The sequence below is a fragment of the Arachis hypogaea genome, chromosome 14 (assembly GCF_003086295.3).
Source record: "Arachis hypogaea cultivar Tifrunner chromosome 14, arahy.Tifrunner.gnm2.J5K5, whole genome shotgun sequence".
NCBI classification, from domain to species: domain Eukaryota; kingdom Viridiplantae; phylum Streptophyta; class Magnoliopsida; order Fabales; family Fabaceae; genus Arachis; species Arachis hypogaea.
In genome coordinates this window covers 103,986,977-104,012,342 of record NC_092049.1, presented here as the reverse complement: position 1 = coordinate 104,012,342, position 25,366 = coordinate 103,986,977, and the positions used below count along the sequence as shown (strand labels likewise).

General features: G+C 32.5%; 1 long non-coding RNA gene across 1 annotated transcript; it reads left to right on the top strand.

Annotated features, from left to right (window-relative positions):
- The first annotated feature begins 2,073 nt into the window (after positions 1 to 2,073).
- Positions 2,074 to 4,455, top strand: LOC140178864 (uncharacterized). Its single transcript, XR_011871840.1, has 4 exons — positions 2,074 to 2,252; positions 2,344 to 2,398; positions 2,487 to 2,615; positions 4,084 to 4,455. It is a non-coding gene; the product is annotated as an uncharacterized lncRNA (long non-coding RNA).
- The last annotated feature ends 20,911 nt before the right edge of the window (positions 4,456 to 25,366 follow it).

The following is a 25,366-nucleotide window of genomic DNA, read 5'->3' as shown; positions in this document are numbered from 1 at the left end:
GGGCTGAGTTTGGACCCAATTTTCGGCCCAGAAATACAGACTAGAGCCAGGAGACAAGCAGAGACTCAACACACATTCACTTTTACACAGTTTTAGTTTTAGTTCTGAATCTTAGAGAGAAAATACTCCTTCCTCTAGGGTTCTTCACATTTATAGATTTATAGTTTTGTACTTTTGGATTGAATATTGAGAAGAGTTACTACCTCCGTTGAAGTTTCTATCATTCTAGTTTGTTCTCTTATTTCCTTACTCTTTTATCTCCCATTTACCCTGTTCAGATGTTACATATGGATATCTTTGATTTTGGAATTTATTAATGTAGAGAACTATTTTTACCTTTAATTAATTTTCAGTTATTATTTTATTTAATTTATCATGTCTTCTTTTTATTTCCTTTATATGTCTGTGAAATTGGTATTCATGTCAATGGAGTAGACTCCTAACTTGACTTAGGAGTTGATTAACAGGAGACCATTGAGTTGGAATACTCAAGTGTCAATTTTAATTGGAAGTTGTTGGCTAACTCTCTAGTCACTAACGCTAATCCTTCCATAGGAGAGGATTAGGACTTGTGAGTCAGAGTCAGCTCAATTACTTGACTTTCCTTTATTCGGTAAAGGTTAACTAAGTAAAAACAACAACCTCTTACTATTACACTTGGGAAAATTCAACAAGGATAGAACTTCCAATTAATCTTCTCCCGGTCAAGGCTTTTTATTTTTATTATATAAATTCTCTTGGTAATTTTCATTGCTTTAATTTACAATCATTTATTTTCTGTTCTCCAACTCTTAAAATTTCTCAGAAAATTCCTGACCAATAAATTGCACTCTTTTGTCAACTCGTTAGGAGACAACCTGGGAACTCTACTCCCAGTATTTTATTCTTAAATTGTGACAACTCTTTTAAATTGATAAGCGGAATTTTCATCAGTTAAGAACTATACTTGCAACGTTATTTCTATATTAAATTTTTAATCGGTAATTTTCCGCCCGTCAATGGTGAAAAAAGTTGATCCAGAAGGAAGAAGCATCTCCGAAGCCTCAAGCATTCTCATACTATTGATTTCACACATATCTAGTAACGTTTTATTTATTTATCTGTTTTATGCATTTTCTCGTGACAACTATATTTTCCATCCGCCTGACTAAGATCTGCAAGGTATCCACTACTTGCTCAAACTAACAATCTTCATGGGATCGACCCTCACTCACCTGAGATATTACTTGGACGACCCAGTATACTTGCTGGTCTATCTGTGTGAAACGTGCGGAGTCAGTTTTGTGCACCAAAAATCATCAAGAGAAAAAGGAGAGAAAGTTCTTGGTTCATAAATTTTCAAAGCTTGATTTTTTCTGAACTAAAACTGAAATCAAAATTCTGATTACACCAAAATGATCCTCTCCTCTTCCTCTAGATAACCATGTAACTTTTCATGGATGGAAGTCAGGTGAGATGGTTGCCTCCCTCCTTCTTCGATTTGGTTTTGAAGAAAACATGCTTAAACATGCAATTTCTTGATGTTCTTCCTTAGGAATCATGCTTAACTTGACTTGAGGGCTAACAAACCTCAAATTCTAGCAAGGTTAAGGTGAGGAATCTCATCTTAACACTCATATGAAGGTTTGGTTAGTTGAGGATTTTTGTGTTTAAAGTTGTTCTTGATGTGATTTATGAGGAAAATAATAGATAATAATTAGGAAGACAAGTTGGTAGCACTCAGTTTTCGGTATGATCTAGACATACTAAAAATTGGGTCATTACAATTTGGTATCAGAGCAGTTCGTTCCAATAGAGCTTGGGGAATGGACTGAGTATGCTTCATTGTGTAAACCCCGATTAAATTAGTAGATAATTAGTCAATAAATTAATTTTTAATAAGGAGGATTAGAAATGTGAATATTATATTAAATTAGGGTAGAGCTCATCGAAACGAGAATTTTGACACTAATTTTGAAGAAAACGGTCCAAGATTGGACCGAAAGTACCGAACCGGTTGAACCGGACCCGAACCGGGCTGTCGGTTCAACCGGACCAACCCTATTAAATGAACCCAGCTTTGTCTTCTCCCTCATTACTGCAGCAACGAAGCTTTCAGCTTCCAGGGAGAAGAGAAACGAGAAACATTCCCGTAACCCTCACGTTAATTTCCGATCCCTGTAACTTCTCCGTCCGAGCTCCAATCGCCGCACCGTTTGCGGCCACGCGTCCACCGCGTCGAGCTCTACATTTCTACCGGAACAATTTCACTGGTAATTTGTTTAATCACTCTCAGCCCTCTTTTCCCCCAATTTTCGAATTTTAAGTGGGAATATTGAATTTCTTTGATTTCTGATGTTTTAGGATCCAATTAGCTTGAGAGAAACGTTCACTCTTGCTTATGTGAAGCTTGGGTAAGGTGAGGATATGATAATTCTATTTTATTTTCATTAAATTCGAGCTTTGAGTATTAAATTGGGTATATATGTATTATGAATGTGTATTAGGTTGAAAATAAATAATTGGAGCTTGAAATTGTGAATACTGGAACTTGGAGGAAGCGGATTAGTTGAGTTTTGAGGGGTTGTCTTGGTTTTGAATAAATAGCTTTGGTCGTTACGTGGAAATCGGCTAAGGTATGGTTTAGGTTTCTTGCATTTAATATATAATGTTCTGTGAAAACTTAGGCTAGATGACCATAGGATAAGTTGGAATGCAGGTGTATATTTAATATTTAGTAATTTGTCGATGAATATAATTGGTTGAAGTTTATTGGATAATTAGTTATTAATTTTGGATGGTGAATGTTGTTATGTTAACTTGGAGAGAATTATAGTTGAATGTTATTGTTGATGAACATGGTTGGTTTGGTGCTTGTTGATTAATTAACGATTCGATGAATTATTGATTTGAGGTATTTTGTGTTAAAGGCCTAGGATTTGTGAACTATGACTCTTAGTTGAATTTTGGTTGTTGGATTTGAATTTTGTATGAGTTTAATTGTTGATCTGAGGTAGATTTTTTGTGGAGATTGTTATGATAATGAGGAAGGAAATGTTGAATTGAAAAGAATACAGGTTTGGACCCGAACAGGGTGGCAAAGTCCGAGTTTTAGAGGAGATGCTGCCGAAATTTTAGAGATTAGAGATTTTGTTATATGATTATTTAGAAAGATTTAGATTCAAAGGTTATATGGTTTGATTTTGAGTTATTAAGAAAATGAGCATGTTTTAACTTTGATTCATTTAGAAAAGAATGACTTATGTTTTGAATTGGAACTATTGATGGACGGAATGGGAGGTGTGATATAATGAAGGATAAGGATTGAATATGTTTAATGTATGATGATGAATGAGATGCAATTGAGAATGATGTGGATGTTGATGAATTATAATTGAATTATTTATATGGCTTATGAATTTGAATAATCTGAGATACGAGATTCTCTGGATTAAGTGTCGTGGCTTGCCACCACGTGTACCAGGTTGAAAACTCGATACTCTGTTGACCCTACGACGTAAGTGTGACCGGGCACTATATAAATTCCCGGGAATGTTACCCCCATTGAGCAATATTGATTATTTGAGAAAAATCTATGCATAGACTCTTGGGGATGCACGTCGGGGGACAGTCTAAGGACAATTCAGACTTGTCGGGTTGGCTGGATAACCGACAGATGAGCCTCATCAGCCATAGGACAGGCATGCATCATATGCATATTACTTGAATTACTTGCTTGTGCTCTAATTGGGTGTGCCTATTTGTATTTGCCATGCTAAATGTGTATTTGTTACCTGCAGTAGTTGTAACGTTCTTGTGTTTGCCTTTATCTGTTTATTTGTTTGTGAAAATGCATGATGGTATTGGAGGTATGGAGGAATGGCAGTATAGGACTTAGATTTAAGGTTAAGTTAAGTTAGGATTAAATATTTTTAGGAAACCACCTTTTATGGCTTCTGTTTAATACTTTAAGCTCTACAATCTGAGTGTCGGCGTTCTAGGATTGCCTCTGGCATTCCCAGGACCTTATATATTATGTGTGTGGCACCTTTACCATACTGAGAACCTCCGGTTCTCATTTCATACTATGTTGTTGATTTTCAGATGCAGGTCGGGAGCCATCTCGTTAGTCGTCTGGACTCTTAAAGCGGAGGGGTTACTGGATAGTGTTGTTGTATAGTTTTGCTGTACAGTGATGTATATATATGTACTTAGCTTTCTCTCCGCATAACTTGTCCTTTTTGATCCTCTTAGAGGTTTATGGAGAGGCAGGATTGTGTGTATGTACTTTTGGGTTTTGGATATGTATGTATATATGTGTAAATATTCTCCGGCCAGTCTTGACTTCGCAGGCTGAGTTAGGAGCTTGTTATTTTGTATCTTTGGCACTCTATTCCTACTTCTGTTATCTTATGTTTGACAGTTACGGTTTTCTTAGCATGCAAGTTAACTCGTTCCTTGAGCGTTGCGCTTTTATCTCGCGATTTTTTTATTTCCCCTATTCTTCAAGGCTCCTAGCATATTATAACTCTTCTGCTATTATATGTACTCATTTTATTTTAGAGGTCGTAATACCACATCACCTCTGTTTTACGACTTAAGCGTAAAGCTTTGTGTGGTAGGGTGTTACACATTGCATACTCTGTTGTGTGTCTCATGCTTATAGGATATCTTAATGATATATGTTGCATGATCGTTTCTGTGCTTTCATTTTGGGAATATTCACACATAACTTAAAGTATTGAGACTGATCACCTTAATAATGATTATTTAGTGTGAACAGGACTACAATGAGACCACGGAGATGGAGTGCATGGGAAGGAACCCCTAGTGATAACCGAGAGAGAGAATAGGAAACTTTTATGGCTATGATGAATACCGTGGCTAAAGCGGTGTGTGAGGCTGCAGTAGCTGCCACTAGGGCTGTTGAGCATCTCAGAGTGAGAAATGGTAATGGAAATAGAAACGAAAATGGAGAGAATAATGAGAACAATGAGGCTGATCCAGCGCATACTGATAAACCCATGACTCTTGATACTTTTCTGAAAGTGAATCCACCTAAGTTCAAAGGTACACTCGTTGTGACTAATGCCGACAACTGGTTCTGAGGTATCGAGCAATTACTGCGAGCACAACATATTCCGGAGGGCCAACATGTGGAGTTTGCTACTTATATGCTCGAGGGAGAGGCTGAGTACTGGTGGCAAGGGATACAACGACTGCTGCAATAGAATGAAGGTGACATTCCTTGGGATACATTTAGAGACGAATTTTATAAGAAGTATTTTCCGAGAGCAGCATGTGATGCTAAGGAGATGGAGCTTATGCAACTGAAGCAAGGGGTTATGACTATTGCTGAATAAGCTCGTAAGTTTGATGACTTGTGCCGTTTCTCCAAGATTTGTCAAGGGAACCCAGCAGACTTTGAGGAATGAAAGTTGATGACAAGTCATCTTAGGCTAGTTTCACAAGCCTTTTTCATTCATTTTTACTTAGTTTTCATGCATTTCTTAGGCAATAAGTAAGTAATTGGATTGGAATTTCATGCATCCCCTAATTCAATTAAACATGGTTATTCATGAGCTTCTTCATAAGATTTTATGCAAATTTTACTGGATGATATGAATGATGCAAAAACCTTATTATTACAGCAAACTTTAATGCAATTGTTTGATTGATATTTGGTGGAAAAGATGCAAGGGAAAGGCAGAGCTTTGATGTATTATTATTTTACTTTGACAGGAGAAAAGAGCACTACGCTCATGTGAAGAGCGCTACGTTACCCTGAAGCACACCCCTTGGCACAACGCTCTCTTTCAAAGAATGCTACGTTCTTCAGTGACGTGTACGTGTATGTGACGCGTACGCGTGGAACAGCATTTTTCGAAAGACCACGCGTACGCGTGCATGATGCGTACGCGTGGGATGGATCAACGTTCTTCAGCCAAAGAGCGCTATGTTCTCCACCAACGAGCGCCTGTGACACTTTAAAAATTTGAATTGAAAACTTGCCACCGACACTTACGCGTGCCTGACGCGTACGCGTGGAAGGGCCTTTTAGAGGAATCATGCGAACGCGTGTACCAAGCAGCAGCGTGGAAGTGGTTTTTTGAAGCCCACGTGTACGCGTGGCTGACGCGTACACGTGGGAGAGCGTTCTTTGCAAGAGCGCTACGCTCAAATAGGGAGCGCTATGAAGACGACGCGTATGCGTAGGAGACGTGTATGCGTGACAAGGTCTACAGAGAGAAACAACGTTAACGCGCACACGTAGGTGACGCATATGCGTCGCTAGTGCCAAAATGAAGAACGACACGCACGCGTGGAAGATGCGTATGCGTCGATGCCTGAGCGCTCCGTTTTCCTGAAAGCGCTACGTTCTCCTGGAGCAGGATCCGGGTACCAACAGAAAAGCCCAATTTTGAAGAGTTTCCAAGTACACTTGAAGAAGCAAGTACACTACTATAAATAGAGGATAACTTGGAATATTTAGGAGGCTTCTGGATCTTCTTTTTGAGTTTATTTTTATTTTTAGATCTCTTTAGTACTTTTGCATTTTTTACTTTCTGCTGAGACTCTACTTTCTGTTTACAGTTTTATTTTCCAGTTTTGAATTCTACTTTTTCAATTTCAATTTTGTTTACAATTTCATTCTCTTTTACTCTTCTATGGTTAGTTTAACTTCCAATTTTAGAATTCTATTTGCACTGAGAGCTATGAGTCACTAAACCCCATTTTCACTAGGGGAGGAGCTCTATTGATTTTCAAATGAGTTAATACTTTTTCTCTTCCTCTCAATTCAAGTTGATTTATCTAAGAGGAAACTCCTGTTCTTGACAGATTCAATTACTATCGAGAGAGGGATTGAATCTCTTTGAATTGTGTGATAAACTTGAGAAAGGAGTTATAGAATTCAGTTTGGGGTTTATCCTCTCATAATTCTCTCGATTGATATATTCTGGGTTAGTATGTGAGATGTAACCACCCTGAATTGAAATCCTAAGAGTTGTATGGTTTTTGGATTAGAAATTGAGCTTCATCTCTTCTCAAGACCAATTAGATCACGAGAGTGGCAATTGATTGTGTTGAGAGAAATTGAATCACCAAGAGATTGGGACTTAATTATTTACGATCTGCCATAAATCTCTTCACATGATTGAAAAGGAATTGATTACCATTAATTCATGAGAAATCAACATCTCTGATCCCTAGTGATCTCACTCATCATTAATCTTTACTTCTGTTCTTTAGAATTTTTCTTTACCCAATACCCGATCTCTTGTTTACATTCCTGCAATTTATAATTTCTGCTATTTACATTTGAGCTTTTATTTCCTTTCAATTTGAGCTTCTGATATTTACATTTCATCTTTTAATTTCTTGCAATTTAAGATTCCAGTCATTTACTTTTCTTGCAATTTAAGATTCAGCCCATTTACAATTTCTTGCAATTTATTTTTCATGCAATTTAAATCTCTTGTCATTTAAGTTTCAAGCAATTTACATTCAGCACTTTAGATTTCCTGCAATTTGCTTTCTGTTGATAAAATCTCACTCAAATCATCACTTGTTAGCTTAACTAGACATATCACCTCACAAAAGTTGCTTGATCCATCAATCCTCGTGGGATCGACCTCACTCTTAATGAGTTTTATTACTTGATGCGACCCGGTATACTTGCCAGTAGTTTATACGTGTGAAATCTAATTTTCGCGTATCAAAAGTGTCTGAAGTTTGAAGGAGGACTCCGAGAAGAACAGATGAATTCTGTTGTTCCACTAGAAATAAGAAATTTTGCTAAACTGGTGAATAAAAGTAAACTAGTAGAAGAATGTTCAAAGAAGGTGGCAATAGCTCGAGCAAATCGTAGGGAGGTCTCATGAAGAGACTTTATTCAGAATTTAGCCCCTCAAGGTTGCAACTTTAAAGCCAATGGTCAGTTTCAGTGCCAAAATGGGAATCAATGGAATGGTGACTTTCTTGCTCGTAACAACCATAACTATAATCTGGGACAGGAACGAATAGGTCAACCTCAGCAAACTCAGGGTATTTTGGTATGCTCACGGTGTGGGAAATATCATGGCAACAGACCATGTCAGTTTGGGACAAACCATTGTTATGCTTGCGGAGAACCTGGACACATAGCTAGGATTTGCCCAAGAAGGTTTGTTCGGGATCCGGCTAGACCACAGCAACAAGGAAGGGTGTTTACCGTGACTGCTGGCAACAACAATGCATCAAGTCCTTCCACTCGAGGTGAGTACCACACTATAATTTGGTTTATGATAGGTATTACTACAACTTCTTATGCGCATGTTAAATTTTGAGGGCAAAATTTTCTTTAAGGAGGGTAGAATGTAACAACCTAGTTTCGGGTACACGAGATCTTTTCTGAAGATGCGAAGTTTTCCGGAAGATCAGTAAAGGGAACATCTTTGATATATCATCAAGCACCTCAATCTATATCATCATTATGTCATCAATAAGCAATAACCTCTTTTGAGATAAGTTTGACGACACAGTCGCAAAGAACCTAGTTTTTGAGCCTTCTCGGTTAGGAGTTCTTTATTTTGGCTTTTGTAATTAGTCTCAGTTTGACGAACCAGACTCGATTCCTGAGAGAAGAGAAATAGTAATATAATATTATTATATTAATATTAGAGATGCTTGAATAATATTATAATATTATTTGATCTGTTTTAGTTAAAAATAGGAGATTGGTTTAACCGGGTTCATAGTCTACTGGTGCAGATTAACACCAGCACTTTCTGATGACTTTAGCAATGCTAATGCCTCATCATATATCTTATATTCTCATGTTAATCATGTTACTAGTTTCATTTATACTAGTAGCTCAGATATTAATCTCTAGAAGTGTTGTTAAGTGTATGTTCTAATAATCTAGTTTTAGTAATTATACACCTCAGATATTTTTCAACCACCTCCCAAACTAGCCAATCATCATCAAGAAGGACTTTTCTCACCCCCCCCCCCAAGACCTCCAAGGCTGCCTCATTTGCTCATTGTGGCCGAAGATCATCAAGAGAAAAAGGAGAGAAAGTTCTTGGTTCATAAATCTTTAAAGCATGATTTCTTCTGAACTAAAAGTTAAATCAAAACTCTGATTACACCAAAATGATCCTCTCTTCTTCCTCTACATAACCATGTAACTTTTCATGGATGGAATTCAGGTGAGATGGCTGCCTCCCTCCTTTTTCAATTCAGTTTTCTAGCAAACATGCTTAAACATGTATTTTCTTGATGTTCTTCCTTAGGAATCATTCTTAACTTGACTTGAGGGCTAACAAACCTCAAATTCCAGCAAGGTTAAGGAGAGGAATCTCATCCTAACACTCATATGAAGTTTCGGTCAGTTGAAAATTTGTGTGTTTATAGTTGTTCTTGATGTGATTTAGGAGGAAAAAAGTGCTTAAAGAACACTTGAAGCATAACCGAAATTAGGAGCAACAAATCAAGGTAGGATTTGGTGAAATTAATCTTGATTAATTGTGTTTGAGTTGGATGATTGTTGTATACTTTGGTTATGCTTGAAATTGATTGCTTATATGAGCTATTCTTGGTGAAAGTTTGTTAAAATTTTGATAAAAATTTGATGATATTCAAGCTATGAAACATATTCTTGAGTGAAGCTGGAAAAATAAACCCTAGGACTTAAATTGGGGTTGATTTAGTTTTGAAATAAAGTGAAAAAGATGGGGTTTTAGTGGCTACTAATTTATTATGAATTTTGGCAAAAATCGGTTACTGAAAAGATTGAAAAACAGGTGAAAATAAAGAAAGAATCTGAAGAATTTACGAAGAACACTTTAAGTATGGTGAAGAACAATGAAGAACAGGCTTTAGATCTTAAAAAGGGCAAGGAAGTAAATATTTTGGTGTTTGGGGGGTTATTTTGTAATTTTCAAAAGTTAGGGTGGTTAAAGTAAAAATATTAAAAGTTACGGGTGGTAAAAAGTCAATTTGTAAAGTAAAAGTTAAAACGAATTAAAATTTTGAAAATTTAATAATAAAATAATAAATAATAATAAAATATTAAATAATATTATTTAATTAAAAATAATATTTTATTAAAAATAATAAAATAATGCGGAAAAACTAGTTTTTCGTAAAAGTTTTAGAAAGACAATTTTAAACTTAGAATCTCATAATTACCTTCATAAAATACTTAGGGAGTGGTAATAACATATTAGTGAGGCAAAGATAAAGGAAAGATAAAAAGTTGAAGATAAAAATCGAAGAAAAGAGTAATCAGAGCAGAGTAAAGAGATAACGAGAAACCAGAGTAGAACAAAGGGACAAAGAGAAAAGAGTAATCAGAGCAGAGTAAAGAGACAAAGAGAAAAGAGTAGTATAACAAAGAGAATAGAGGAAAAGAGTATAAAAATAAAGAGTTAAGCCTTGTGGCATGATATTCTTTTGTATGTTTATCTGCTGCTTTTCCGTTAGCCCTAGAGGTCCTGTAGGCCAAAGTTCACCTACAGTGAGTTGTTATTCCTGTAGGTCGAAGTTCACCTGCAGTGAATATCAACTGTGTATCTCAGGGTATTGCTCCTGTAGGCCGAAGTTCACCTATAGAGAGTTGTTATTCCTTTAAGCCGAAGTTCACTTAAAGGGGCGCCATTTTTGTAAGCCGAAGTTCACTTACAAAGATGCCATTTCTGTAGGCCAAAGTTCACCTACAGAAAGTTGTTGTGTTGTGTTTAGACTATTCCTGTAAGCCAAAGTTCACTTACAGGAGTGCTATTTCTGTAGGCCGAAGTTCACCTACAGAGATAAAGCCATATCTAGGACTAGTTCCTAGGTAATGTCAGGATGCAGGGTGTAAACCGACACGTGAGCTCATGGCCTGCATAGGACAGACATGCATCATACTTGGTTGTGCATTTCTTCTGTTATGATTATTGTATGAATATATGCTTTCTTTTTTTGTATCCTATTCTTTGTGTCTGTGTTTTATTTTCTTGTTTTCTTCTATATGTGCTCTGCTTTCTGTTTTTTCTATTTTCTCTATTTGTCTATTTTTTCTATCTACTTCTTCTCTGTATTCAGCTATTCGTCTGCTAAATAGCACAAAATTAATGAACTTAACTAATAACCCTGGTCCTACTAAGAACACCCCAGTTCTTACCCCCTTCTCTCCCTTTCCCCTTCAGATGGAAGCAGGAGTACCCTTCCGTAATCTATTGATGACTGTTTCGCAAAGAGGATTCCGCTCTAGGTAGTCTTTTGAGTTTAGGGTGAATCTCGTTCTCTGTTTATATGTATATACTGTGAGACCAGCCAACGTCTGCACCCCGTTCGTATGCAAATTTTAATCTAAATCCTGTATACGAGACTCCTGTTATGTGGCTACATGATGAAGTACCAGTGAGACGTCATATGACAACGTATGATCGTCCAGAGGAGTAGTAAATGATGTTCCACCTTTTGATGACGTTCCACCTGACTCGATTTTTGAAGACCTAGAACGTAATTTCCCTCACTTTAGTAGTTTAGAGGGACTAGGTGAGTATAGAGTCAAGGCTAGTCTAGGCGCCAGCTTAGGGATCTCTTGAATAGGTCAGGGCATGGGATGTTGTTTGTATATATATGTATATAGTTATTATCTAGCTATATCTAGGGGTGTTCTAACTAAAGATCTTTACTCTAATAAAGGCTGGATAACTGAATATTGTTAACTGTTTGAGATGTATATAAGTGTGGTTGTTTATAACTGTTGTATTTGTTATTATTTGCGTATTGATTGTGAATGATTCCGTTTATTAGTCCAAATATTTTCAAAAAAAAAAAGTACCTCACAAAATAACTACGTTTTAACAACGAATCTGGCTCATATACTAAATAATAGATAATAATTAGGAAGACAAGTTGGTAGCACTCAGTTTTCGGTATGATCTAGACATACTGAAAATTGGGTTGTTGCACTTTTCTCTAGAATTTAGGGTTCTTTGGTCAATTTCTCTTTAGTTTTAGTAATTGATCTTGTTCTAGGATAGTGTCCTTTATACCTTCCTTGTTCAATTGAGTTAATTCTCTTAGTTTTATTTGTTAGTTTCTTTATTTTGTCAATTTTGGATTATGCACTCTATTGTCAATCTCAATTTTCTTTAATGTAATTTAGTATTTTCATATTTATTGATGTTTTCTTGAGTTATTATTATTGTTTTCTTACAATTGGTAGCTTTAGATTTTAATAATTCTTGCAATTTAATATACTTTTCTTTTATGCATGCTAAGTGTTTGATAAAATACCTCTTCTAGTTTTAGTGTAGTTTTTTACACTCTTGGCTTGGGATTGGAGACTTAGGTGACATTGAGTCATTGATATCCAATATTGATTGGTAATTTAGAGTTGTTAGTTGATTTGATTTCCACTAACGCTAGTCTTTCACTAAGTTAATTAGTGAGTTGGCTAGGATTTGTAGATTGAATTCAATTACGCCTATTTGACTTATCCTCGATGTAGGGTTGACTTATCATAATTGTCATGTTTGTGGTCAATGATTAGAATAAAAAACCTTGAATCTCAATCCTTTCCAAGATGTCTTTTAGCATTTTGATTTCTTTAGTTGTTTGATTTACTTTCTTACTATTTAAATTTTTGTCAATTGCTATCTCACTCCCGATATTCTCATACACAACTAGAAAATGGCTTAATACAGACAGATTTACAGACAGATTTGGTCTATATTATAGACGAATTTTTGGTTACCGATGAAATTACCGACGGATTTTGTCCCTCTGTAAAAGCCTCGTCGGAAATTATTTACCGACGGATTTTTTTCGTCGAAAAATTACCGACGGATTTTTACCAGTTACCGACGGATTTTCTCTCTGTAAATTCTCCATCCATTTCCCTAAGACGACGAACTTTTCGACGAATTTTCCGTCGGTAATTACAGACGGAAATCCGTCTGTAATTACAGACGGATTTTCTGACGAATTTTTTGTCTGTAATTACAGACAGATTTTTCTACAGATTTTTTGTCTATAATTTGAACCTTGGAAAATCATCTCACACTATGATTACAGACAGAAAATTCGTCTGTAAATCCATCGGTAAAGTAAAATAGAAATTTTTTTTAATTTTTTCATTGCAAAATAAATACTTTAGGTTTATTTTTTAAATTTCCTCCATCAAATACACTGTAAATTGAAAAAAAGAAGCCAAAAATCATATAGATAAACATAATATTTATTACATGATACCTATAAATTTGGATGTTATTTTTCAACATCATTGGCCAATATCTCACTATCTCAATAAAAAGATACCCAAAAAATTAAACCATTGACAGAACTATAACTATTTACATTACTTATTAACACTACTAGTTCCTTCATTTTCAACAATTTAAACAAACAAGATTTTATATTGATCCTATTCCTTTTAGATTGCATGATGGTGACTTACTCAGAGCCATTGACAAATACACCTCCTGGATCTCCTTGTGGTTGTGTGTGGCCACTTCAAGGTAAACTCCACATCAGCATTGCAATATACAAGTTCTTCCCTTTAGTTTTCAAGCTAGCTGAGGAAATTGCAGCCAGTCTTTTGTTGAGTTGCAACCAGGTTCACATTGTTGGAGCTAATGCAGCAAATCATCAACTAGAGAAAACCATTGTTCTCTTAAATTTGGTGCCTCAAGGAGTTAAGTTTGATGATACAACAACATTCTTGATATACAAGAAATTCTGGCACAAAGAAATTCTCACTAATGCTTCCCTTTTTGGCACAAGAAATTCTGGCACAAAGAAAATCTAATGGCTTATTCAACCAGAAAAAGAATATATTTCAAGGTACCTAATTACTTTCATGGCTTATAAGGCAACTCGTGAAATCTTAAAAACCAGATCCTTGTGACATTGATTAATGGAAATATTGAGATAATATTCTATATATTCTATTTATTTTAATCAGCAAAGGGAAAAAAACACAGTTTGTATTGACACAGCTCTCTTCTTTATTTATAGAGTTTGCTGATATAGAAGCTGTCACAAAGCAGAGTTTCAAAAATTCTTCCTTCTAAATGGTCTTCACACACACATCACAACTATACTAATATTTGGCAACTGAATTTGCCTTTCAATTGAAGGGTGCAATATAGATTTACCTCAACAAGGACCTTTGCCTTCTTTGATTTAAGATCAACAGAATCCTTTTAAGAAGGTATATGAACATCAGTAATAAATATTGTTAGGCTATAAGAAAGAAATATTTATGTATAAACAACAGCAATTATAAACCATGACCATTTATTTCTACAGTTCCCTTTTGCAAGTAACAGAGCAAAATGACTAACCTGTCAGTTACAACAAGCTTTCTTCTCATTCTACAATGTGTTCTGTTAAAATCATAGAAGTCAGAACAAAGTCAAGATATTGATAACCTACACCTGAATCCACTTAAGAGAATCCACTTAAGACTATGTAACTTTATTGATAACCTCAAAACGCCTATATTGTAACTTTATCATGGTGTTTGAACTTTTCTTCTTGCTTCTATGCTCATTGATCAGCCCTTGGAACAGAGCATCCATCTTCTCACCAATCATTTGGAGTTTTCTATTATCACCACTGAAATCGAACCACCGAACCACATTAAGTTCTTGAGAAATATATACATCCATGAGCCAAAAGACAAACAGAAGCACCTGGTTTGTTTGTCGTCATCAAAATTAAAATCAAATTAAAACATATTAATGAAATGAAGACTAAATTGGGTTGTCTACTTGGCTAATTACTTGACCATGACTTCCAAATTTCAAATTAATTTGCTAATACTAAACTATTATATTCACAATAAGCACCGTTGTAAAGTTCTCCTGACCTTGATAATTTATCTTGCTTTGATTCAAAGTTTAAGCGAGTTTCTACCAATTTAAATCAATCAGTCTCAGCACAACTAACTAAGTTCACATGTTGGACAAGAGAGGCATTACCTGTAGGTAGTTACAAAGTAATGAAGAAAAAGCACAATCTGGAGCCGAGCTTAGGACAAAGTAATGTAGAAACTTAACAGTAATTTTAAGTGCAACAATTACAATATGAGGCAGCACAAACAATAGTAGATGGAATCATGAGAAAGGGCACCAACATAGCAACCTCAGGTGCTACACAGGCTAAATAAGGATCTTCATTTGACTAATAAATGACAATCCTATTTAAATAATGAGATCACAAAGGAAAAAAAAACCGAAAATAAAGCATTTTCAAATCACCTGACAGAAAGAACAGTTAGACGTACAGAGAATCAAGCATGCATAGGAAGTTCTCTGTGTAAGAAAGTTGATTAGATGGAAGCAAAGTTGGCCATCCTGCCATTCTGAGATAAATTGCTGCATCAATTGTTGTTATCTGCATTGAGAAAGGGAAAATGATAGATAAATTCCAAATAATAAGTATAGAATTACATGAATGCTACACAAGAACTTCGGAGGAAAAAATATATATATTCCAAATTTAGTTCTCAATTCAGGATCAATAAATTGCAGGTGATTCATTAGTAAGACATATGGAATAGAAGAATTGCAGCTAACAGAGCTCTAAGCATATCACTAAGTTCAACCTTTGTAAAGCATAATCCATAATCGTATTCTCTTAGAAGGATCACTATCACACTACAGCAAGAAGCAGCAGCAAAAGAAAAAAGATAGTGCAGTGAAAGGAAACACCAAAAATTGAAAAACCTAATTACTAAAATCAAACTAATTACTCAAATCAGAAAAAAACAAATCTAACTAAACCTAATCTAATCAAAACCTAAAAATCCACTCATCAGAAAACAATGCTAACTAAACTAATTACTAAAATCAAACTAACTAAACAAAATTAATTGAACTCAACAGAAATTAAAAGAATTTTAAAACCAAAACCTGGAAGCATTGACTGGAGGAGATGATGGCTGTGACACTGAGAAGATATGCGAGCCAGAACTGAGTGGGGATAAAAGGAGAGAGAGAGAGGCGCGGCGGTGGTGGGGACAGACGCTGCTACAGGTGGCGCCGGCGTGCTGGAGCTCACCTGAGACGAAGAGAACAGGAGCTTGAGCTTGATTTGTTCTGCGAACTAGAAAGAACGAGAGAGACAGGGGCTATGTTCTACTGGTTCAGTGTTTAAAAGAGAGGAGAAGACGGAGAAGGTAGTTGCGGCGGTTAAGGTGGCCGGCGGTGGTACTGTGGGTGAGGAAAGGAGAAGAAGAAGTAGCGCGTTGATAGAGAAGAAGGGTGAGGAATGCTGTGGGCTGGGTTTATCTCATTTGATTTGTGTGGTGTGAATGGAGCTCGGGTAATGGTAAGTTTAGATTATTATTTTCGACGAAAAATTTTAAATTATAGATGAAAAATCTGTCTGTAATAATTTCATAAAAAGTAACGTTTTTGTCTAATTAATTACAGACGGATTTTCCGTCTGTAATCATTTCTCACGAAAAAAATTAATTTTTCTGACAGAATTATCGACGGATTCTCTTTTCCGTCTGTAATTTATGCTAATTCATTTTTTTGTTTTCCGACAAAAAATCCCTCTAAAATTCTGTCTGTATTTCCGTGGGATAAAATCCGTCGGAAATATCCGTCTATAATAACTAGTTTTCTAGTAGTGTATAGTCGATGACATGCATACATCACTAAAACTCCTTTGAGAGATGACCCGAGATCTAATACTCTCGGTTTTTATTGGTTTGTGTTGTGACAAATAAATTAAACTTTGATACGGGTCATTTGTTAGTTTGGAACTATACTTGTAACGAAGTGATTCTTTCTATTTAGAAAAATTCTGAACCAACGCTTGGCTCACATCAAGATTTCCAAATTCCTTTCTCCTTAAATCTTGCTAGTAGGTGTTCAATTGAGGAGTGATAGAACATATATGCTAGAGTATCCTGAGTTTGCTGTAAAGTTTCCAGACTTGTGATGAACCCAGGTAACTCTATCTTCTTTTTTCTCCAACTCTGTTTGGCAAATTATGTCAGCTATGTCTTGGTTAAACATGCTTCTAATTTATTGTTGGTGTCAATTTCCAGATTCATCTAGTAACTGTCTAACCCAAAGGATGTGTTGGGCTCTATTGTCCACCCGGAGGAGCATGAAAGGTGCCGCTGAACCAAACCAGGGATCATCACAAAGCTTCACTGAGCCTCTCCTTGCCACTCTCCACTTCATTCCTTTTTTTCTAAGACTTTTCTTCCCTGCAGCAGACTTTGTCAAGCCCAAGATGGACGCACTCCAGTCTGAACATTCATGAATGAGGTAAGGAGAAAGTATTTATTTTTAAGGATTTTGTAGGATAGAGAATGTTGTTTGATTAGAAGTCTCCAATCTTGTTTAGCTAGCATTGACAAATTGAAAGCTTTAAGATCTTTGAAACCCATGCCACCAAACTTTTTCTCTTTGCTCATCGTATCCCAATATCATTATTCACCTTACTTGTTTCTAACAAAAAGTGTGTATCAATATACTAGTGTTATCATTCACATGCAAAAAGTTAAACTAATAATAATAAAGGTTGATATATAGTAAAAGTAAAATATATATTTTATTTTATTAAGATATAAGTTTAGAACAATTCTCCTGCAAGTTATAAGTCTCATATATTACAAATGAAATTTTCATTTTAAATAAAGAATGATCATTTTTAGTCTCATCCACTTAACTGTCACGTGTGCGAGTTTGCGTGCCAACTCAGCATTCTCTGCTAGTGAGTTACGTCAGAAAATAGACGGGAGACTGTTATATTTGACAGAAAAAATATTGAAAATTAATCTGTATATTAATTTTTTTTTTTACTAAAATATCCACTTTTAAAATTTTTAGAGACTAATTTGAATAATTACTACGTCAAAAAATAGATTGGAGATTAATTTGTTTGTTAGCGTAAAACTGTGGAGATGTTTTTGTAAATTAATTTTTTTTAAGATTAAAATATCCACTTTAAAAATTTTTGGGGATTGATTTGGGTAATTACTCTTTATTTTTTTCATTTTCAAAGATTAATGTACCATAAATTTTTGAAAATAATAATTAAAGACCATATATTATTTAATCATTAAAGCTAATAAGTAGTGTCTCTTAAATATAAAAAATCTTAAAAATTAGCGTGGACTATTTGTACAATGTGTACAATGGGTTATTGAGTTACAAAATGAACATCTCTCATACTATCTAGAATAACCATCCAAGTATTAGGGATAATAAACATCTTCCCAAAAGATTAAATTGATTTTGGGGTTCACCAAGAATCGAATTCTTGACCTTTCGAACCTAGCACTCTAATACCATATCATGATACCACTCATCCCAAAAACTTCAACTGATAGAAAAATGTAACACTAATGGTTATATCTCTAATATTCCATAAACCTCCATTATTGTACACATTGTACAAATATTTCATTGGCTCCTCATACTTTCTCATTTCAAAAATTATACGAATATTGTTAGTTAGGAGGCATAAGCAGATCAGATCGATCGGATGAATCCGAATATTTAACCAATCTGATACAACTGGTTCGGTTTATTTTAGGTAATCAAGTCAAACGGGTAAAATTTGATTAGAACAGATGAACAATTGGTTCATGTATTGGACTTGACTATCAAAATCCATTACCTACCCGAACCAATGACCCTCTTCTATTTTTCTTAATTTTTATGTTATATTATATGGTATGTATGACTAAGTATACCGAGCTCATTCTCAGAGTTTAAATCTAACCCTAATAATAAGAGACACACATGACATTAGTGTCTAACTCTATGAATACAGAGTAATCATTATACTTTATCTCTCTTTTGGGCACCGCATCACTCAGAAACTCACCAAAGGCAAATCCTACCTCTTCTGCTATTTATTATAAAAATCTTAAACTGTAAAAATCTTAAACTCGCACCAACTTGTTATATCAACCATTTAAACATATAACCTCAAATCCTCAATCAAAATTTTTATTTGTGTTCGATCACACATCCTAGAAAATGTATCACATGTATGTATGTGTCGATTTCATTCTAAATAAAGAAACCATTGCAATTATGACAAAAACAACCATGTCCTTTGGAAATTATTTCTAGCTAGCTACGAGCCATTGTAATTGTAGTGATGTACCCTTAAAATTATTCCTTGATAATTCGTACATGTTTATAAATAAAATTCTATGACAGGTTTATTTATTTCGATTCATTTCTATTAACTCCAACACCAACGCATAAATTTGTGTCATCTCCTATAATTTAGTTCCACTCCGTACTACATCTTCAATATTCAATATTCAAATTTGTTGCCTAAAAGAGCATAACATTTTATAGGCATAACAATCATGGGTGCTAAGAAAACCTCCAATGATGAGAGTATATTCAGTCATAGCCGCATTACAAAATTTTCCGTTGTAATCTATGCCTTGATATTTGTTGTTATTATCCTTTTCAATTCTGATCGAAATATCAGTTCGTCGTCTTCTTCATCAAATTCAACTGATAGTTCCACAAACCAAAATCAAACTTCTAAGTCTAGTGATGAAACAAATGAGACATTGTCATCAAATTCTGCAAAGGGTAATAATGGTGTAAATTCTCATAGTTCCAACATGGAGCCAAATACGCAAGGAGAGGTAGATTATGAAGAAAATGAAGATCTTATGATTCCATTGCCTCAAATGACAAAGCCACAAAGAATTGCATGGTTTAGGTCACAGCTTCCTAAGCTTCAAATGCTAAAATCAAGAAATGACTCTTCATTCCATGCAAGAGTCTCTAATTTCTTCACCCAAAATTGCTCAACGCTCTTTTACGCCATATGGCTTTCGCCGGCGAAATTCTTCGGCCAGAGGGAGTTCATGACTATGGACACCCTTCTTAAAGTCCACCCTCAAGGTTGCTTGCTGATCCTATCAAGCTCAATGGATTCGGTACTCGGGTATCGGATCCTGAAGCCCTTGATAGATCGCGGGCTTAAAGTGCTCGCGATTGCACCTGATTTGCCGGTTCTGGTCTTGAACACCCCTGCCGAATCTTGGCTCGAAGAGCTAAAGAGCGGCAACAAGGACCCTGGAACCGTCCCGTTGTTCAATAACCTCTCCAACTTGATTCGCCTCGCCGTACTTTACAAGTACGGCGGCGTTTACTTGGACATAGATTTGATTTTCTTGAAGGACTTATCATCACTGAGTAATGCAATTGGAGCACAAAATATGGACCCTGTGACAAAAAAATGGTTGAGGTTGAACAACGCAGTTATGGTATTTGACAAGAAACACCCTATTCTTTTGGACTTCATTGAGGAATTTGCACAAACATTTGATGGGAATAGATGGGGGCATAATGGTCCATACATGGTTTCAAGAGTTGTGGGGAGAGTTGGAAACACACCAGGGTATGACATTACTATTTTGCCCCAAAGGCGTTTTATCCTGTGGATTGGAACAAGATTCCGGAGTATTACAAGAAGCCTGAAGATGAAAATGGGTCAATTTGGGTGGAGAATAAGGTGAGGGAATTAATGTATGGAGTGGGTACATACACACTTCATTTGTGGAACAAGAGGACTAGAAAGCTGGATATTGAAGATGGAAGTGTTATGGCGAGATTGTTCACTGATCACTGCGTTGTTTGCTATGGTGTCACCAGGAATTAAAGAGAGTTCAATATTTTTAGAAGATTTTTATTACTAAATAAAAAAAAAATACATTGTTTCTTGAATTTCTTGATTCATTCTCTATTGCATTAATTTGATATAAAAAGGTTCTTGTATCATCTTTAAAGCATATGTAAATTGTAATGTGTGCTTTAAAAATAATTACTCATTTTCTAATTTTCTGTATAATTATTTATAATTATAAATTTAAATATGTAGTTGTAAACACTCCATGAATATACAAAAGTTTTCCAATGTGATCTCTTATATTGTACCTTTGATAGATGGATGTTTCTCTCTCTGTGTCAATTCATTGTGATTTAATTTGTAGAATATACTCAATTCCAATAACCCTATATTCTATAGCCGCACAGTTCTCAAGAATTGTGTGTGGCAGTGTTGTCAAGATTGATTTTTAGAAATATGAAGATGGAAGTAATTGAAATCTATGACAGAGAATGGGAAAGGATATATGGTGGGCTTCCAAGAGATCTCAAATTTATATATTGAGAAGAAAAACAAGATTCTTTTCTATTATGAAGTTGGACCTTTCTTCAATGGAGAAAGTATAATTTGGACCTTAAAGAATCGACCAATAAATGAAAATATCCAGAAATATAAAGAGCGGCCTACAAATAATAAATTGTATTATTATAACAATTGAGGCAAATATAAATATAGGTTAATCTTATAGTCATACTAATATTATCCTTCTTGCAACCTTTCGCTTTTATACTTTTTTTTTGTCTATTATTATTATTGTTATTATTATTATTATTATCGTCTTAATTTACCAATATTACGATAATAATAATATTATTAGATTATAGGTCTAGCAAAAATAATCCTAAAAATTCAAAATCAAAAACTGTAATTCTAAATCTTAATTCGAAGACGTATATTTAATTTTTTTAATAAATATTTATTAATTTAATTATAACATAATTTTTTTTTTGTTGTTATATTGTTGTTATATATCTATCTATTTAGTTAATATATTAATTTTCTTTTACAATTAGTATTTTGTTTTGAAATAAAATTAATTAATAATTTATTATTCACTATTACTTATTTTTATTTAATAATCATATTATTATATTTATATATATATTTTAATTTTTTAGCTTTATTATCTCGAGTGTTGTGAACTCTAAATATATACATATAAGTGCATTTAGAATTTCTTTTAAGGTGTTTTATGTCAAATACATAATATTCAACTTCTTACTTATTTATCTTTTATCTTTTGTATCTAAGATGTATAATAGTAGTTTAAAAAGTACATGTTACTCATTTTAATAAATAAAATATTTAAATAATTCAAAATAAAAAAATCTATATTTTTGTTGTCAAACTAATAATATAATATAAATATAAATATCAATTTTAAATTTTAATTTTAATTACAACTAGCAAATGATATATGATATATTTTCGTTGTCAAACTATTACTAATAATTAATAATAGTAGTATATAAGAAAATTAAATAGAGTGGCTAAATTTTTTTATATAGAATAAATTGGTATGTAATGCACAGTTATTAAAAAAGTTGGTATTTTTTTTAATATGGAGTTAATTTTTTTAAAATTGTTATTAAACAAATTGGAGGGTCAAATTTGTTAAGGAGTGAAAAAAAACTAAAAAATTAATTTAGATGAGATACACAAATTTAATAGTCGGATTTATGCATTACAAATTTTTAAAAATTCAGATACATAAATCTGAATGTTAAATTTGTGTATTATAAAAATTTAAAAAATTCAAGTACACAAATATATGAGAATTAGATTTGTATTTTAAACAATAAATCTGTTAGTTAAATTTATATTCTTTATATCTTAGTTATACACATCATACTTTAATAATATTATAAAATATTATTTTTTAATATTAAAATTTAAAAGTGAAATAAAATAGATGATAAAAAGAAAAAAATAAAGAAGAGAAAAGAAAAAGAAAAAGAATTTTAATTTTTTAATTACAATAAAAAGTATCATGTATTTTTGTTAAAAAATTAATAATATATAATAAAATATATAACAGATATTTTGTATTAATAAAAGCTCATTCAAACTCAATAAACCACTCACCATTGACTTCATACAACTGCAATCAAAATCGTGGTTTATTATAAATCAAAAAGAGAACATGGTTTATTTACTTTGTCAAATCAATACCGATTTGCTTTATTTACTAAAATTTTGGGATTGAAGTAGATATAATTATAATACTTATACGGCGTAAATGATAGCCACAAATTTAGAATATTTGTTCATAGATCTTAAAGGATTGGAAGATAAAGAAGGAATTGTCTAAGGTGGTGAAAGTATCTTCCAGTCCTTTAAGGTCTATGAACAAATATTCTAAATTTGTGGCTATCATTTGCGCCGTATAAGCTTTATAATTATATCTACTTCAACCCCAAAATTTTAGTAATAGTAAACCGGTATCGATTTGACAAAATAAATAAACCATGTTCTCTTTTTTATTTATAATAAACCACGATTTTAATTGCGGTTGTATGAAGTCAATGGTAAGTTGTTTATTGGGTTTGAATGGGCTTTTGTTAATACAAAATATATGTTATATATTTTATTATATATTATGAATTTTTTAACAAAAATACATGATACTTTTATTGTAATTAAAAAAAATTAAAATTAAAAAAATTCTTTTTTTCTTTTTCTTTTTTTTATTTTTTTCTCTTTATCATCTACTTTATTTCACTTTTTAGTTTTAATATTAAAAAAATATTTTATAATATTATTAAAGTATGATGTGTATAACTAAGATATAAAGGATATAAATTTAACTAACAGATTTATTATTTAAAATACAAATCTAATTCTCATATATTTGTGTACTTGAATTTTTTAAATTTTTATAATACACAAATTTGACATTTAGATTTATGTATCTGAATTTTTAAAAATTTTTAATGCATGAATCTGACTATTAAATTTATGTATCTCATCTAAATCAATTTTTAAAAATTTTTTTTTCTTTCCTTAAAAAATTTGATCCTCTAATTTATTTAATAACAAATTTAAAAAAAATTAACTCCATATTAAAAAAAATACTAACTTTTTTAATAACTGTGCATTACACACTAATTTATTCTATATAAAAAAAATTAGTCATTCTATTTTTCTTATATATTATTATTAATTATTAGTTTGACAACCAAAGTATATCACATATTATTTGTTAATGGTAATTAAAATTAAAATTTAAAATTAATATTTATATTTATATTATATTATTAGTTTGACAACAAAAATATAATTTTTTTATTTTAAATTATTTAAATATTTTATTTATTAAAATGAGCAGCATGTACTTTTTAAACTACCATTATACATCTCAAATACAAAAAGTAAAAGATAAATAAGTACAGAAGTCGAATATTATGTATTCGACATAAAACACCTTAAAAAAATTCTAAATATACTTATATGTATATATTTAGAGTGCACAACACTTGAGATAAAGCCAAAAAATTAAAATATATATATAGGTATAATAATATGATTATTAAATAAAAATAAATAATAATGAATAACTAATTATTAATTAATTTTATTTCGAAACAAAATACTAATTGGAAGAAGAAAACTAATATATTAACTAAATTGATAGATATATAAAAATAAAAAAATAATTATGTTATAATTAAATTAATAAATATTTATTTAAAAAAATTAAATATATGTCTTCGAATTAAGACTTAGAATTACAGTTTTAATTTTGAAATTTTAGGATTATTTTTGTTAGGCCTATAATCTAATAATATTATTATTATCGTAATATTGGCAATTAAGACAATAATAATAATAATAATAATAATAGAAAAAGAACAGTATAAAAGTGAATTGTTGCAAGAAGGATAATATTAGTATGACTATAAGGTTAGAGAACTTTTTTCAGTGAAAAAAGTATAATTTGGACCTTAAAGAATCAAGCAATAAATGAAAATATCTAGAAATATAGAGAACAGTCTACAAATAATAGATTATATTATTGTAACAATTAGGACAAATGTAGATATAAACTAACCTTATAGTCATACTAATATTATCCTTCTTAAAATCTTTCGTTTTTATACTGTTTTTTTGGTCTATTATTATTATTATTATTATTATTATTATTATTATTATTATTATTATTATTATTATTATTAGTCTTAATTGCCAATATTACGATAATAATAATATTATTAGATTATAGGTCTAACAAAAATAACCCTAAAAATTCAAAACCAAAAACTGTAATTCTAAATCTTAATTCGAAGACGTATATTTAATTTTTTTAATAAATATTTATTAATTTAATTATAACATAATTATTTTTTATTGTTATATATCTATCTATTTAGTTAATATATTAGTTTTCTTCTTACAATTAGCTTAGTATTTTGTTTCGAAATAAAATTTGAGGAGTGTTAGGGAGCTAGTAATTTTTGTTTTTTGTAACCATCAATTGGCCATCAATAATATTTTTAATGGTGTGAGATTATATTTAATGATGGGAGATCACTCACTTTTCTTTTAATGGTTAAGTGCCGGCCACAAAACACAAAAGTTACTGGTCCTAAACTTTTTCATAAAATTAATTAATAATTTATTATTCATTATTACTTATTTTTATTTAATAACCATATATATATATATATATATATTTATTGGTTTTATCTCGAGTGTTGTACACTCTAAATATATACCTATAAGTGTATTTGAATTT